The sequence below is a fragment of the Ixodes scapularis genome, unplaced genomic scaffold, assembly GCF_016920785.2.
Source record: "Ixodes scapularis isolate PalLabHiFi unplaced genomic scaffold, ASM1692078v2 PGA_scaffold7__128_contigs__length_106722199, whole genome shotgun sequence".
NCBI lineage: Eukaryota > Metazoa > Arthropoda > Arachnida > Ixodida > Ixodidae > Ixodes > Ixodes scapularis.
The window spans coordinates 85,166,654-85,183,082 of NW_024609882.1; positions in this window are offsets into that span (position 1 = coordinate 85,166,654).

Consider the following 16,429-nt stretch of genomic DNA (forward strand, 5'->3'; position numbering starts at 1 on the left):
GCCGTCGCCGTCGCCGTCGGCGTCGGCGTAACCGCGCGGTGCATCATGGGAAATGTCCCATAATGCACCGCGCGAGCCCCTCACCAAGGTCACGTGACCTCGTGGGGGGTCACGTGACCCCCCGAAGTCACGTGGCCCCCTCCTCGAGGTCACGTGACCCCCGCCGATGTCGCGTGACCCCCCGATGACGTCATCGTCACTGATGACGTCACCGGCATCCACATCGTCATCGTCATCATCACTGATGACGTCACCGGCATCCACATCGTCATCGTCATCATCACTGATGACGTCACCGGCATCCACATCGTCATCGTCATCACTGATGACGTCACCGGCATCCGCATCGTCATCGTCATCATCACTGATGACGTCACCGGCATCCACATCGTCATCGTCATCATCACTGATGACGTCACCGGCATCCACATCGTCATCGTCATCATCACTGATGACGTCACCGGCATCCGCATCGTCATCGTCATCATCACTGATGACGTCACCGGCATCCACATCGTCATCGTCATCATCACTGATGACGTCACCGGCATCCACATTGTCATCGTCATCATCACTGATGACGTCACCGGCATCCACATCGTCATCGTAATCATCACTGATGACGTCACCGACATCCGCATTGTCATCGTCATCATCACTGATGACGTCATCAGTGACGTCACTGATGTCGTCACCGGCATCCGCATCGTCATCGTCATCATCACTGATGACGTCATCAGCGACGTCACTGATGACGTCACCGACATTCGCATCGTCATCGTCATCATCACTGGTGAAGTCATCAGTGACGTCACTAATGACGTCATCGGTATCCGCATCGTCATCGTCACTGATGACGTCATCAGTGACGTCAGTGATGACATCATCGGCATTGGGGGTCACGTGACCCCCAAGGTAACGTGACCCCCCCTGGTTAGTTTAACCCCCCCCAGTGCCCTTCCCTCCTCCTCCTCAAGAGCTGCGCTCTAATTCGGCGTTACAGGGAGTTGTAAGCGGCTTTCATTTTTTAAATAGCTGCTTAGGCTACGTCTACGTGAGATAATTTGCACTCACCTCTTAGGAATGCCACTTTCTTGGGTGTTAGAGGCAGCCTGCTGTAGTTGTTAAGACTGGCATTCGACGCCACTTTGGTCACAGTCCTCTCCAGAAGGACACTCGACCTCCACAGACCAATGGCCAATTTCCACACAGCAACGCGCTTGGCCATATGTCCTGGTTCACTATGTTGTCACCCCAGGCTTTCCACGTCACCTTGACATCAACTGTCGTAGAAATGCACCTATAAAAAATTAAAAGAGGAGGCGAAACCGATGTATTTGGTGGTGAGATCCTCTTTTCATGAAATTCTGCTTCGTGCATATTGATCAAAGTTAGCTGTCGTTAGTTTAACCCCTTTTTTAATCGAATCATTTTCAAACGTCCTGAAAGGCGCCCATACAACAGTACTACGCTGCTCGAGCTGTCGAGCTCTTTTTTTATGTCTCCTGGTTCTACCGCTGTCGAACTGCAAGCGATACTGGGTGGCAAGCCCTCTTGTACCGTCGGCTGCTGGCGAAGATTATTTGGCCGGCTCAGAAAGACCTGACAGTGCGCTCACTGGCTGACCGTACGCCTTGTGATTTCGCTCTTACCTTTCCAGCCCTCTTTTCCTCCTAGCACAGCTCCTTAGATGGTGTTCCATAATCCCCTTCCCCTGCCCACCCCGTGAACTTTTCAGTCGGCTTAATGAATAGAGAACATGAGAAGACGCGCCCACTGATATGCAACCTCGAGCGTGGCTGGGAGTATAAAACTGACGTCTTAAAAGAAAAGAAGCCACTTTATGCTCCAAGATTGCTGGCGTTTCATTCCCATGTACCTGGTGAACATAGGAAGAATAGACCATTTTCAAAACTTAAGCAAGCAACATTCACGGTCGTCCTTTCTTGAACACGAAAGCTGTGCTTGGATCGAAGTCCACGTGGAACGCTGACGTTGCGCTCACATCTATCGACGCTGATGCGGCACTTGTTTCCAACGCATACTCGGTATCCGCAGTTAAGAAATGGCGGCCTTGGAATGCACACACTTCTGAAAAGGGTTTATTGTTTGGTGCCAATGGGAAATATGATGCTCCAAGTCTTTCTGCCCTATGCACTCAAATGTTGAGCAGAATGTTAGAGATGCAAATCTAAACTTTCTAAAAAAAGATGTCGCCTAGATATGTTTTTCAAGACATTATAAACTTGGTTTTTACACCACTGCTGGTGAAGTGATGGAACACCAAAAAACAATAATTTGTGGCGATGGTGCTGAACGAGAGATCTCATTTGAGCAGGATTTATCGAGATGTACATGGTCAGTGACAAATTGTGAAGGCTTTTTCATCATGAAGACATTGTACAAGCATAGAAATGCTTTCAATCCAGGGGTATCTCCTATAAAGCGAAAAATTACCAAATCAACTTACCATATCACGTTTTAGGAAGTTTAGGAGCTCATATGGATCCACCTCGGCGGGTGTTTTAGCAGCTGCCTCAGCGGATGCAGGTTCTACTGTACCAGCTGCTCCATCTAAGGCTGCAAGTATATCAGCTGCACTTGTGTGGCACACGCTCTGCATCACAGGAGCTGGTGCTGCTGCCACTTGTTCTGTGAAAAATATAAAAAAATATATGACATGCGTCAGAACAGTGTGCAGCACTGCCACAAGATGTGTGTGGTGCTACACTTAAAGCTGAGAGTGGGGTGGCAAGTATATACCGATTCAACCAACCACCCACCCACCAGCTTGGAGCAATGAGGCTGCACTCCTGCCCCTGTGTATACAGGGAGAGCAGTGCCACATAACACAAGGTTGATTGCAGTTTGGTCCAGCCATAGAAAGCTTTTATGACAGCGTCAGCCAAAAACTTAACAGGTATAGTAAGGGTCGTCGACATGACTTTTATGATGTTGTAGCATGTCAAATAGAGTATGTCGAATGCATACCATGTTCCCGGAGTCAAGAATTCGTGGTTAAGAAATAGCAAGTAATATTTTTCATAAAAATCTACCGCAAAGCTTCGCAACTCAGGAATGTTCTGGAGAGTTTTACAGATCACAGCTCCTTCACTACGCGGCATGATAGACCAACTAAAATGTTTTCGGACATATGTGAGGTAGAGATGTACAAGAATCACCACTCTCGCAGTTCGTTTGTGTTTGTGTGTTGCTACTAACAAGCGCACCAATAGGAAGGCTTTAGACATTATTGGGAACACAAAATAAACCAATACAAATACAACACACGCCGCAACACTGCATGCAAGTAGTGATGCACTTCTGTTGTCAACTCTGCATTCCGCTTACGAATGAAATGCGCAATTCTCCTAGAGGCTTTCATTCCAAGCGTCTGGAATCAAAATTGCTAAAGGCCAGCCCACAAACACAGTATGTGTTAAAAACAATCCTAGCAGCAATTAGTTGCTATTGTATTGCCCAATATCTAGAACACCTCACCATAAACAGCCTTGGCAGTCTTCCATGAAGCCTGGACTTCAGCAAAGGAGACTGTCATTCTGTGTCGTCTCCAAACACTCACATCAGGATGGCGAAAGTGAGTGCCAACTTCTACTTGGCAAGGGCTGCAGTAAGTATAAAGATGAAAACGATAAAAAAATATCATGTACTAACTTGAAAAAATTCCACAGAAAGACAAGGACAAAAGGACAGGAACACGTAGGACGCAGACTGGTGCACACTCGCAACTCGATATATTGAACACAAAAGAAAAGAAGAAAGAGGATCAGAAAAATCAGAAAGGCTGTGCTCGAAGAACTAAGCTTCAGGAACCGGGACGCGAGGCAAAGATGTCAGGTAGATTGTTTTACAGACACTCTTGAATTAACAACAGCCTTTCCATGTAGTAAAGTGGTGAGTTCATTCTAATGGAACATCTTGAAAATAGTACACAAAAAATAAGGAATAAAGGGGAGGTATACATACACTACATACAAGTGCAGACTCCCAAGTCACATAAATTAGAGAAGAAAAAATAAAGAATGTGGAAGGAGCTTTAACAAAAGTTGAAACAGGTCCAAGTGGAACGTGCTAATTCACCCATATGCACAGGACTAAAAACAATTTCCTTGGTAGCTCAGGTAACAGACGAATGTGCGGACACGTTGGTTGCCCATACTACGAATAATAAAGGCCTAAAATAACCCTCTTGTATGTTCTGCATAGTATATGCTAATTATTAACGTGTTTTCGAAGGATGACATACACGATGAGTGTAAACAGTGCATAAATAGCTGACAGTCCATCGTGAATTTTAGAGAGAGATTGAGCTGTTTTGATATATTAGCCACCCATCTGTTACCTTAACTGACGAGGAAATTATGTTTTTAATATCTGCTCTTGCTAATGGGTGAATCAGCGCGTCCCACTTGGGTCTCGGCCCTAGCTCCTTCCGCATTCTTTATTTTCTTCTTCTTTGTTGATACGAGTTAAGAGTCTGTGCTTGCATGTGGTTTATGTGTTACTCTCTTTGTCTCCTTGACATTTTGTAAACCATTTTTCAAGGTGTTCAATTAGTACCAGCTCAGCACCTTAGTGCAATCATTCAACAACAAACAACAATTACAACCTACACCAGTCGCTAAAGGCAGTACCAAAGGGAAAACAAAAAGACAGCAATTAGGTGAGGTATGAACTACACTGAACAAAATATACGTCCAATAAACTGGCGAGACACTACTTTAATTAAGGGCATGCTTGCAAATTACCCCAGAAGCCCAGAGGCGGCGTCAAAAATTATTTCCCTGGCAGGAATTTTTGCGATCGGGAGCGGTATGCTATGCCTTAATCACGATGGGGTGAATTTACCGCGGCACCAATTTTTGGCAATTCTTTTCTGATTTCGAATCGCGAAAATGAAGTCCTTTGCAGACGACAGGTCGGCCGAAGCTGCGAGCCTGCTCGATCATTCAATCGCTGGCTTTTCCCTGGCTCAGCTCTCCGGACGCAAATACGCACACAGAATCCACCCGTGGTGTCAAACCTAGGGCTTCGGCGATGGAGGGGCACCGCGCTCTAGTTTACCAGTAAACGATACGGTGTAGGGATGCAATCCCCGAACCCCCCTCCTTCCTTTTCCGCCTTTGCGTGCCCGCCCCCCGTTCCCATGTCCTAAAACTTTCCGCCACTACTGAAGGACCTGGAGCGAGTACGCAGCCTAACCGCTCATTCACACTGGACGCGGATCCGCGTTCGCAACGCGGTTGCGAACGCGGTTGTATCAAGATCCAGTACAATTGCACGTGCACTCGATGACATCAAGTGCGCGTGATGTTGTACTGAATCTTTATACAACCACGTTCGCAATCGCTTTGCGAACGCGGAACCGCTTTCAGTGTGAATGAGCGGTAAGCGTTCATCTGTGACCGATAATTACCGCGAGGATGGAGTGCTCTGCACCGGGAAAAAAGAAAAAGAAAAACAGCCTCGCATGACACCATTCGCGCACAATTAGTAATAAAGGTAAAAGCAAGTGATCTCGATACAATAACAAGCATTTTGAACGGAGGAAATAATAATCTAGCCCTAACGAACAAAGAAAGGAACTTACCTTGGAACGACCGTGCCACGATCTTGGCTGATGAGCAGATTCGACGTAAAAAACACGGCTCACAGTCGCTTCCTTTTTTTTTGGGCAGATTTGAAACTAAGGCGAACTCCACGCCTCACGACTAATCGGTAAATTCAGGATTAGACAGAGATATGAAACAGACACGGCGAACACCACCGGCGAAACGTGAAAAAAAAAAGGTTGTGGTCGGATTGGATTGCATTCGTTGGCTATTATGTATGTCTAGCGACTTTACGGAAGCTATGTTCGCGTGTCTTCAACCCGCTTGTAATAAAACGATCATCAAAGCGCATTAACAAACTATTAGGAGACACACTAATAATAAAAATATTGAGCATGTAAACATTGTCACAACAATAGAAATACGACTTGAACACGTAGCATAATATTAAATGCGAAACTAACCGCACTATATATCCAACCGAATTCAGCAGACATAAACGTAAAACAAACAGACATAAACATAACCTGCCAAAAATAGCGCGTTTCCAGTCGGTCGGTGTGGCCTTCGGATTCCATTTTCGAACGCCGAGGCGAGCGAACGTAGCATCATGAGCTCCCGTGGAGCGGCTTCAGCGGCCCTCGCCGGCCGCGGTAACAGGGCTGAAGACAACACCCAAGACTACAACGTCATCCTGCCTCCTTTGCCAACAGGGTCAGTGGTCTTAAACACAGTTTTTCTTCATGCGGACGCGAAGGGGCGGCCGTACCGCGTCGAGGACTTTCGCGACGCGTTGATTCGTCTGGCTTTGCTTCCCGAGGTCTTGGCCTCGGGGCTTACCAGATGAATCACGTGTGGGCAGCAATGTTTAAAAATGATGAAGGCAAAAAAAAAAAATACTGGCAACGCCGGAGCTGACAGTTAAAGGTCGCCGATGCATCGTTATCGACCCCAGCCACCAGGACGTTCGCGTCAAGCTTTATTGGCTGCTCTTTAGCGTCGCCGACGGTGATGTGAGAGAGTCCCTGGCGCCGTACGGCAAGGTCATCGAAGTGTCCAGAGAAAAGTGGCGTGCCGACGGCTGCCAGAGCGTCGGCACCATGACCCGCACGGCGGTACTTCGGCTGAAGGCGGGCATTACCTCCGACGACATACCGCACCAGTTGCGGGTGGGCGGAGAGCTAGCTCGTCGTCGTGCCTGGAAGAGCTCTGCTTTGTCTTCGGTGCCAGCAGACGGGGCACATCCCGTAGGAGTGTCGCGTCCCACGATGCAACGTCTGCCGTCGTTTCGGCTACGAGGGCGCTCACTGCGTCCGAACGTATGCAGCGGCTGCTGCGCCTGTGAGGGGCCTGGAGAAATCCGAGCTCCTTATGGACGAAGACGACGGCGAGGAGGCTGCCGCGCGTTCTACAGTCAAAAGAAGCCCTGTAGCGAACGCTCTCCCCGCGGCCGAGAACGTGGCGGAGACGAACACGAGTGATGCGTCGCCAAGGGCTGGCTAGACGGTGTACGCTGGGCAGCAGGAGATGGTGGCGACGGAAGCGCGTACACCGTTTTGTGTGGAGGGCATCAACTCCCTCAAGTCAACGGGCAGCCGGCAGTCGACGTCCCCATGAACGACGCAGAGAAAACGGCGAAAACGACGCCGGAGGAAAACGTCGCAGGCCCCAAGGATTCGGAGCAGGAAGAGCCGCCGTGAAAGGCGGGCCCTATCTGGATGCGACGGTCCACAGTCAATGCGAATGCAACTGTGGACGACAAGAAGACAGCCAAGCCACCCCCGTGATAGCATACGCCGGAGTTCGACGGGGGCCTCGGAGTCTGTGCAAGCAAAGTGCAGTGGACAACATCGCGATTTGTCGGAACAGATGGACGCACGACGCGAGGTGAGCGACATGGGGTTCCTCTCTCTCTGAACGGCGGTGACGTTAGAAGCTCCTTTACGTGTCGCCACGATCAACATCCGTGGGCTTGCGGCGAGACACCGGCAATATCAACTTAGTCGACTATTAGCCGAGAACGAGATAGACATTGGGGCCGTGCAGGAAACAAAGATCGAAAGCCTAGAGCAGACGGACCGCATGGTTCAACCGTTTCGAACTCTTTTCAATGTTTGTGTGTCACACGCTGTTGGAACTTCCGGCGGTTTCTCTTTGTTTTTTCGCCGGTCTGTAGGCGTCGTTGAGACGGCCATGGCTTCGTGTGCGTCTGGCCGTTTTGTGTTCTGCGATTTTTCTTTTTCAGGTATAGACTGGCGCGTTATTTGTGTTCATGCTCCGACCAACGAGCGTGAACGTAGTCAAACGTTTGAGGGACTGAGTGAGTTCCTTAAAGGTGAAAAAGTTGTTCTTTTTCTCGGAGATTTTGATTGCATCTGCGCACCAGAGGACCGTGCTAATGCAACCCGGGTTCGTGACTCAAGTGCTCTTTATTTGAATGATATTGTCACTGAAAATGCGTTAGAGGACGTCGCAAACGTCACCGCCAAAAGTAGCGTTCATTTAACGCACTTTTAGGGCCTTAGTCAAGCTCCACTCAACAGGGCTTAGTCTTCTCCCGCTGTGCGACTACTCCGTTCAACCTGTTTCTTTTAGCGATCATGCGTTAGTTATGTTCACCCTCGGTAAAAAATTAAAAAAGGCAAGATGGGAATGGCCGCTTTGGAAAATGAACGTAGCCTTATGAAGGATGACGTTTTTAAATCTAACGTAGATGATTTATTTAGGACCTTTTCGAAGACGAGAAGACAATGTGGGGTACTACGTGGGAACTTTTCGAAGAGGTAAAAATAACGCAATTGAAAGGAGCACCAGCTTTAACTATCAAAACAGAAGGAAAAAGAGCTACACTGCCAATTGAATTTCATTTTAATCGAAGAAAGCGCGAAACCGGGTGAGTTTGTACAAGAAATAAGGGATATCAAGAAGCAACTTGAAGTAATCGACTGTGAAGGATACAGAGGGGCTATTGTACGTGCGCGGTCCCAGAGGCTATGGTTGGGCGAAAGACCTTCGAAGCGAGCACTGAGCGACGAGAAAAGATATGCGCAGCCAAACGAAATAAAAGAAATACGCTACGGAAATACGACAACTCGTGATAAAAAAAGGATCGAGCGAGCGTTCGTTGAATATTATAACGATTTGATGGGTCACAGCCTACCAAGGGATAACGGTTTTTACGCCGAGTTTTTGTCGCTTATGCCCACGCTTGAAGAGTATGTTCGAGAAAGTTTAGAATCGCCGATCAGCGTCCGCGAGCTTAAGGATGCCATAGACGAATTAACTGCCGGAAAAACACCCGGGCCGCATGGTCTCAGTGCCGAATTTCATAAAACATTTAAGAGTGAGGCAGCGGACGCTTTTTGCGAGGTAGTCACAGAAGCGTATTGCATAAATAAGTTACCGCCATCCTTTTTAAAAAGCCATGCTGTCCTCATTCCAAAGCTCGATGACCCTGTAAAACTATTGTCTCTTTCCTTTTATAGGCCAATAAGTCTGACAAATGTTGACTACGAAATTTACACAAAAGTCCTGGCTAAACATTTGCAAAATGTTATAAAACACCTTGTGGGACCGCATCAGACCTGCGGTATTAAAGGCCGCACCATTTTAACTAACATACATATAGTAAGGAGCATTCAAGAATCTTGTGATGCCTCTGACAGACGAGTTGCTATGTTGCAGCTAGACCTGCAGAAAACATTCGATCGTGTGTCACATGAGGTTTTTTTTCTTAATTTGGAGCATGCTGATGTAGCGTCTGTGATATTAGACGGTTTAAAAATGGTGTACGCAAACTGTTTGATGTCCATCATTGTAAACAAGAACGTCAGTGAAAGTGTGCAGGTTCGATCTTCTGTAAGACAGGGATGTCCACTGTCTCCCTTGCGGTTTGCAATTTACTTGGAACCATTTTTTTTAACTGATTAACAATGATAGCATACATGGTCTTAGGTTACACTCTCGCGAAGTAAAAGTGCGTTCTTATGCAGACGTAGTTGCTGTTTTTTTGTGTAGACCAAGACAGTGTTCGTGAGGTAATCAGCACTGCTTCCTCCTTCTGTAAGAAAACGGGTAGTGCTATCAACTGGGGCAAAAGCGTAGGTCTCTGGCACGGTAATTGGGCTACCACACCCGGTAACTTTGTGAATGTTCAGTGGACAAATTTACCTGCGAAGTACCTCGGGGTGCCACTCCAGCACTACCGCGACAGCAAGCAACTATGGAGTGAAGAGACGGAGAAGGTGAAGGCCAAAGCGGAGAGCTGGAGGGGTAGGGACTTCTCCATGTTTGCACGCGCTATCGTTTGTAATTTATTTTGAACTGCGAAAATTTGGTACATTTTGCAAGTGCTGTGTATGCCGTGCCTCGACGTGCAAAGACTGCACAGATTTTTTGCTGTTTTCATCTGGAATTCGAGCTGGGAGCGTTCTGCTCGTACCAATTTGTGGCGATCTGTTGGTAATGGTGGTCTAGGATTGTCCCATTTGTTTCCACGACAAATTGTGTCTAGGTTCATGTTTTTAAGCGATCAGAAAGATTTTTTTTGCGTACTCTTATGCAAGTGCGACTGCAGTATGCACTCCCTTAGTTTGTGGTGTCATCTAGTAGTGAAATGCGATCCAGTGTACAAGGTTTTTTGCTTGAAGTTGTGCTTTCTTTCAGAATACTCAAGGTGCGCTTTTCCTTAGGCTATCTTAGTTCAGTTCCCCGAAAACGATTGTATAAAGATTTAATAGATGTACTGTTGCCCATACCTTTCTATAAGTCATTATACTGTGAACGTCCAGGGCTAGATGTGCTTAAAAGAGTAAAGAAAATGTCAATCAAATCTTCGGTGAAATCTTTTTGCGGCGAACTCCCTCTAAAGGAGTGGCTAGAACAGAAAGGTATATTTGTACCGGGGTCAGTGAATTGTATCCTCTGGAAAAAAACTCAAGACGATAGAGCACGCATTTATTGAGTGTTGGGACGCCCTGTTTCATTGGGACATTCTTCAGCGCACACTGAAAAAAGATCTACTTTTAACTGCGCACGGCATCCGCTTTTTGCCACATGGAAAACGAGGGGGGAGTCCCTTACGATATGTTCATGCTCCTCGGCCTCCACAGTCTCTGGAGGACAAGCATGAGTGTTAATAATGCTGATGTTAATACCAAAACCGTAAGAGAAAATTTCATTGAAAGTGTGGCATATATTCGCGAGGTATACCGTCCACTCCCTGAACCCCCTGAATGGTTGCCAATTCTAGATGAGTTGGTAGGTTTAAAAAGATTTTAATGCACTGGCAACCGCCGCTAAGTGATGATTCGCTCATGAACAAATTGTACGTATGTGAATGACCGTGTGCTTTTTCATTTTGTCTTAACCGAAAAAAAGAAAAAGAAAAAAGTTGGTGTGCCTTGTTTGCCAACGCGCGGTGCTGCTGATCTTGTGGTCGTGGGTTCAAGCCCCCTATGGTAAAATTTTTTTTTAATTTTTATTACTACGTTTTTTATGTGTTTATTATTTTAAATATTTGTTATGTTTTTTTGCAGTCGCCGACCCACAAATTTAGAGTAAAAATCAAGAACGAATGTGAAAATAGAAAGTGCGAGCCCAAGTTTGAATTGATGCAATGCCCAAACCGTGGCCCTCTCTTTTTGCCGGGATAATTCGCTCCCTCCGTGCTAATAGGTGGGTCAGTGTACTAGCAAACAGAGCAAGTGCCTTCAACAAAGTAAGGAAGGCAATAATGGAATATTGAGAGCAAAATGGGAAAATGTGTAAGTGGTCAAACTGCCACAGTGATGCAGCCAAAGTTTGTCTGGAGGCGGTCATCTTTACCCACAATTGAAACCAAAATACCGTTATTTTAAGGCAGTTATTTACCTGAGGTCATAGCGCGGTACGTATTAAGCATATCTCTTAATTTTCTGACTTCCGGAAAGTAGTACTTAATTTTTTTTCTTTTCGAGGTTGCACTCCGCAGTTTGACTTTTTTTATTAGGCCTAGACATGTTTTTATTTCTGATATCCAAGAACAGTGCGAATAATTAAAATGGCTTTCAGAAACGGTATTGTTTCTGAAATATTCACGTTCACGAACCCGGCAGTCTAAACATCCACAACGCATTAATCTTTCTCGTTTTTCCTGCAAAAAAAAATTATATTTTTGTTTTCTTGGTGCGGTATGTCGAATAACACAAGCTATCGGGGTACATATCGTCTGGCTATGTGAACATTTGAAATATTTCTGTTAGATGATCGTAACTACAACAGAAGACAGTTGATTCCTGGATGAAACAGCGTATTTTCACACTCAATTCAAATCACCAATAACATGATTTGAGGAGAGTTATGAACTTCTCGTGGCGTCGTAAGCATCCCTTACTTTTTCTAGTTTCTGGAGAGTAATGTTCATTATTGTTTTTGTAGCTCAAAGCGTGTGCTCATCCCTGCCACGTGTTCTTTTTTCATTTGGAGGCTCCGTCATACCAGGTTTTTTTTTTTTTTTTTTTTTTTTTTTTTTTTTTATCAGAGCCAAACACGTGCGTATGTTACCGGATGTTAAGTATAGTACATCAAATTAAACTAGATTCCTCAAAAAGAATCGCTCGGCGTTGTAATATTTATTTTTCGTGGCGTACGTGTTTACATTCTCAATATCTTGAATGTGTTTTCCTCACCGCATTGTTTTTTCTCTCGTTTTCGCGGTAAAACACGTCAGCCTTGCCATGCTGGCAGTCACGTAGCCAGGTGGGAGGCCCATGGGGCCCGGCCCGAAATCTTCCGTTTTGCTGGGACCTCCTTTTCCCCCTCCCCCTGATACAGCATTGTGTCATGGGCGCCCTCCCCCCCCCCCCCCCCCCCCCCGAAAAAAAAAAGAAAAAACGATGTTGGTCAGTAAACGGAACTTCCACGGCGGGGCTCGCCAGCGTGAAGAGCGAAGCGCAGATTCCGGAAAGTTACTGAACTTCCATAAATACTGGCCATCAAAGACAGCAAAATACCGATGCCGGCCGGTTACTGAACTTTCATGCAAATGCTGGCCAGCAGAGAGAGCAAAAATACGATGCCGGCAAGTCACTGTTACGTCTGCTGAACTGGCCACTGAATAAGGCGAAACGCCGACGCCGGCCGGTACACTGCCAATACAGGATGAAACAGAGATCTGGAGATCATCAACATATAAAGAATATTGCACCTAAGGAGGAATTGCACGGCCATGGAATTAAGTTTGACGATAAAAAGAGTGACACTCAGTACACCCCCCTGAGGGACTCCATTTTCCTGTAAAAACTCCTTAGAGAGAGTTTCTCCCAGCCTTACGCGGAAAGTACGGTGCTGCAGGTAATTCTGTATAGCACTCACCATTCGGCCACGGAAACCAATATCGAATAAATCTTGCAGTATGCCGTAACGCAAGACCGAGTCGTATGCCTTTTCTAAATCAAAGAAGATGGAGAGACGCTGTTGCCTGTTGTCAAAAGCCTCACGTGCAAAGGTCTCAAAGCGTACGAGATGATCGACAGTGGACCGTGCTGAACGAAAACCACACTGGAACTTATCAAGGCAGTTGTTTCGTTCTAGAAAAAACATGAGTCTCTTGTTAATCATCCTTTCTAATGTCTTGGAAAGACAGCTAGTTAGAGCTATTGGTCTGTAACTAGATGCACAAGAGGGATCTTTGCCGGGCTTCAGCAGTGGTACAACTACAGCGATCTTCCAGGAGGATGGAAAGTGGCCCTCGAGCCAAACTCTATTAAAAAGGTACAAAATTAGCTACATAGTGGATGGATGAAGATGTTCGAGCATTTTATAATGGATACCATCTGGTCCAGGGGCAGTTTCTTTGGAACAAAGAAGTGCTGTTTGAAGTTCGTATAATGTAAAAAGAGTATTATACGCCTCGCAAGTGGGCTCATTTTCGTCTCTGCGCATGAGAAAGGAAGTAGTGTTGACGTCAGAATGGCGAGTCCTGATTGGCTGATCGCGACCCCCTATCTCAGCGTCGTCTGCTCCTTTGCAACGTCGTCTGATCGCAACATTGTCTGCGTCTGTCTTACCTTTCCTGCAACTTTCGGAGCGAACTCGACTTCGCCGAGGGCAGACGAAGTAACTCGAGCGGTACGTTGTTTTTGTCTAACAACTAGCAGACTCGCATCAAGGAGGGAAGTCAAAGGACTCGCTGGCGAGGTGTCCCGGGGCGCCGAGGTTTGTTTGTTTAGAACCGGGAGATGAGCGTGTTAGTGTCCGCAAGTTCCCTCCCAAATACTTTTTCCCTCCATTCGTGTGCGGCGAGACCCCTCACTCTTTAACGGCGCCGGCGGGTTGGCGCAGTTAACGTCGTCTGCTTTACGTCTGCTAGTCAAAGCGATGGCTGCTTTACCTTTCCTGCGTCTGTCGGAGATTCACCGCTTTTTCACCGGCGAGAGTCACCGTTGCCTCGGGAAACAAGGAGATAACAAGAGGAAGAAATTGACCTCTTAATTTAAAATTGAGGTTAGCGATCAAAGTATAACACGGGAAGGGTTCACAAGGGTCGCGCGGGCATATTCGATTCAGCACGTCAGCCGGTCGTGGGCAGACGGTCGCCGAGTCGCGGAGTGCCTGCTAGGCCTAACTGCCCAGCTCGTTTGGTCGCGTTCGGTGGAATCGTGGCCGTTGGAGCTTTTCCCCGGTGTTTGTGGGTCCAGCATTCTTGTTCGTCGTGCTCTGTTTCAAGTAATTTTTACTTTTTTCTTGCTGCTTGAAGTCAGGACGCGCAAGGAGCTCACGTAGAAAAATAAACGTCCGTGGGTAGTTGCGACCGCGACGCTGTCGGCCATGCTGAGTTGATCGTAAGAAGTGCGTAAGACAGCTTCGGAGCTGTCGTAGGATTTCGCCGTAACCTGCGCAAAACTTACGGAAATTTCGCTTCGTGACTACGAATTTGTTCTTAAGTTTTGTCTCATGCACATTTTTGGCGTAAGATCGTTTCGTGAATCTCGCTTCTGTACTTCCGAAAGTCGCAGGAAACGTTAGACAGACGCAGACGACGTTGCGAGCAGACGACGTTGCAAAGGAGCAGACGACGCTAAGATAGGGGGGCGCGATCAGCCAATCAGGGGTCGGCGTTCCGACGTCACCGATACCCCCTGCGCAAGAAGCAGACGAACTTGCCCTCCGCATAGGGTTCGTGCGTGCCACCTGATGTGATGACAGCATTTTTTTCTGCATGGATCTTGTGTCGCTGGAACGTTTGGGTGTAATGTTCGGAACTGGAGACATACTCAAAGTGCTCACCGAGGATGTTGGCCTGTTCCTCAAGGCTAGCAGGACATACTCCATTCCGACTCAAGAGTGGGACAGTGAATGCCCGGTAAGAGCCATCGATTTTATGTACGCGATCCCAGACTTCCTTCGCAGATACAGTGCTGTTAATTAAAGAAGCGTACCCTCTAAAACTTTTTTTCTTCGCTTGCCTTCGAATAAACCTCGCCTGGGCCCTTTTTCTTTTAAATTCAATAATATTATGTGTTGTAGGGTAGCGCCTAAATATACCCTACGCTCGAGTTTTTTTCTTTTTTGGCCAATCGGCAATCTTGATTCCACCAGGGCTTTGGTCTCCTAAGTAGATGCGACGACTTCATGGGGATGGAGAGAATTGCAGCTTGTAAAATGTGCTGAGTGATATGTTCAGTGGCTCTATCGGTATTGAGATCGTCGAGTGATGTGCATGCAAAAAGAGATGATTCTTTGAAAGAAGGCCAGTTGGCATTTTCGAATTTCCAACGAGGAGGACGTGTTGGGACTGTCATGGGAGGATGGTTAAACTCTAAGATGATGAGAAAGTGGTCACTTCCGTGAGGATTCGGGATGACCTTCCATGAAAGCACTGGGAATAATGATGGGTGACAAATAGATAGGTCAATGGAAGTGAAAGTGTGAGTTGCTGAGCTTAAATATGTAGGTTCATTTGTGTTTAGCAGGCACAATCCAGCAGAAAGCAAAAAACGTTCAACAAGGGCCCCTCTAGAATCCCGTCTGTCACTACCCCACATGGGATTGTGGGCATTAAAATCTCCTAAAAGTAAAAAAGGTGAAGAAAGTTGATTAACAAGGTCTTCTAGCTCCTCCATATGCAACTGATAATTGGGAGGTACATACAAAGAACAGACTGTAAGTATTCGATCTAACAAAATGCGTGTAGCCACTGCCGCCAGTGAAGTCTGCAGGGCTACCTCGATAGAAGGAACTGAACGTTGCACAACCACTGCAAAACCTCCAGCTGCGTGAGCTGCATGTGTACGGTCCCTACGAAACACCTGGAAGTGTTTTAAAACATTAGTGTGGGTGGTCTTTAGGTGCGTTTCTTATAAGCAGCATGCAATGGGCCGGTGATCCTCTAAAAAATAGCTCACATCATCGTAGTTAGGCAGAAGGCCTCTGCAGTTCCACTGAAGGAAGAAAGACATTTATCTTCTATAAAGGAAACGCCTCAATAAGTCTGTTATACAAAAACTGTGAAATGTAGTTTATGTGTCGTTCGCTGCCACAGTCCGTGGGGTGATTTTCTTTTTTACAGTGTCATTAGGCCGTCCTCAAGCCTCGCAGGACGCCGAGGAAACAGACCCTGATCTAGAGAGAGGAAGGTCCTCATCGGAGAACGGGATGCTCACATCCATTTTCTCATCCAATGAGACCTTGGGTCCTTTGGGCGGCAGAGGTGAATCTGACCACCCAGGCTTTGAAAAGCTGCCAGAGGCACGGTGAGGCAGCCCCCGACCCCGGCTAGAAGGGCCAGCTAGTGCCGGTGACGGCACGTCTGGCTCCTTGGAGGGTGCAGCACCCTCCTTAAAGGGCACAACAACCCCATGGGAGCATGAAGGCAG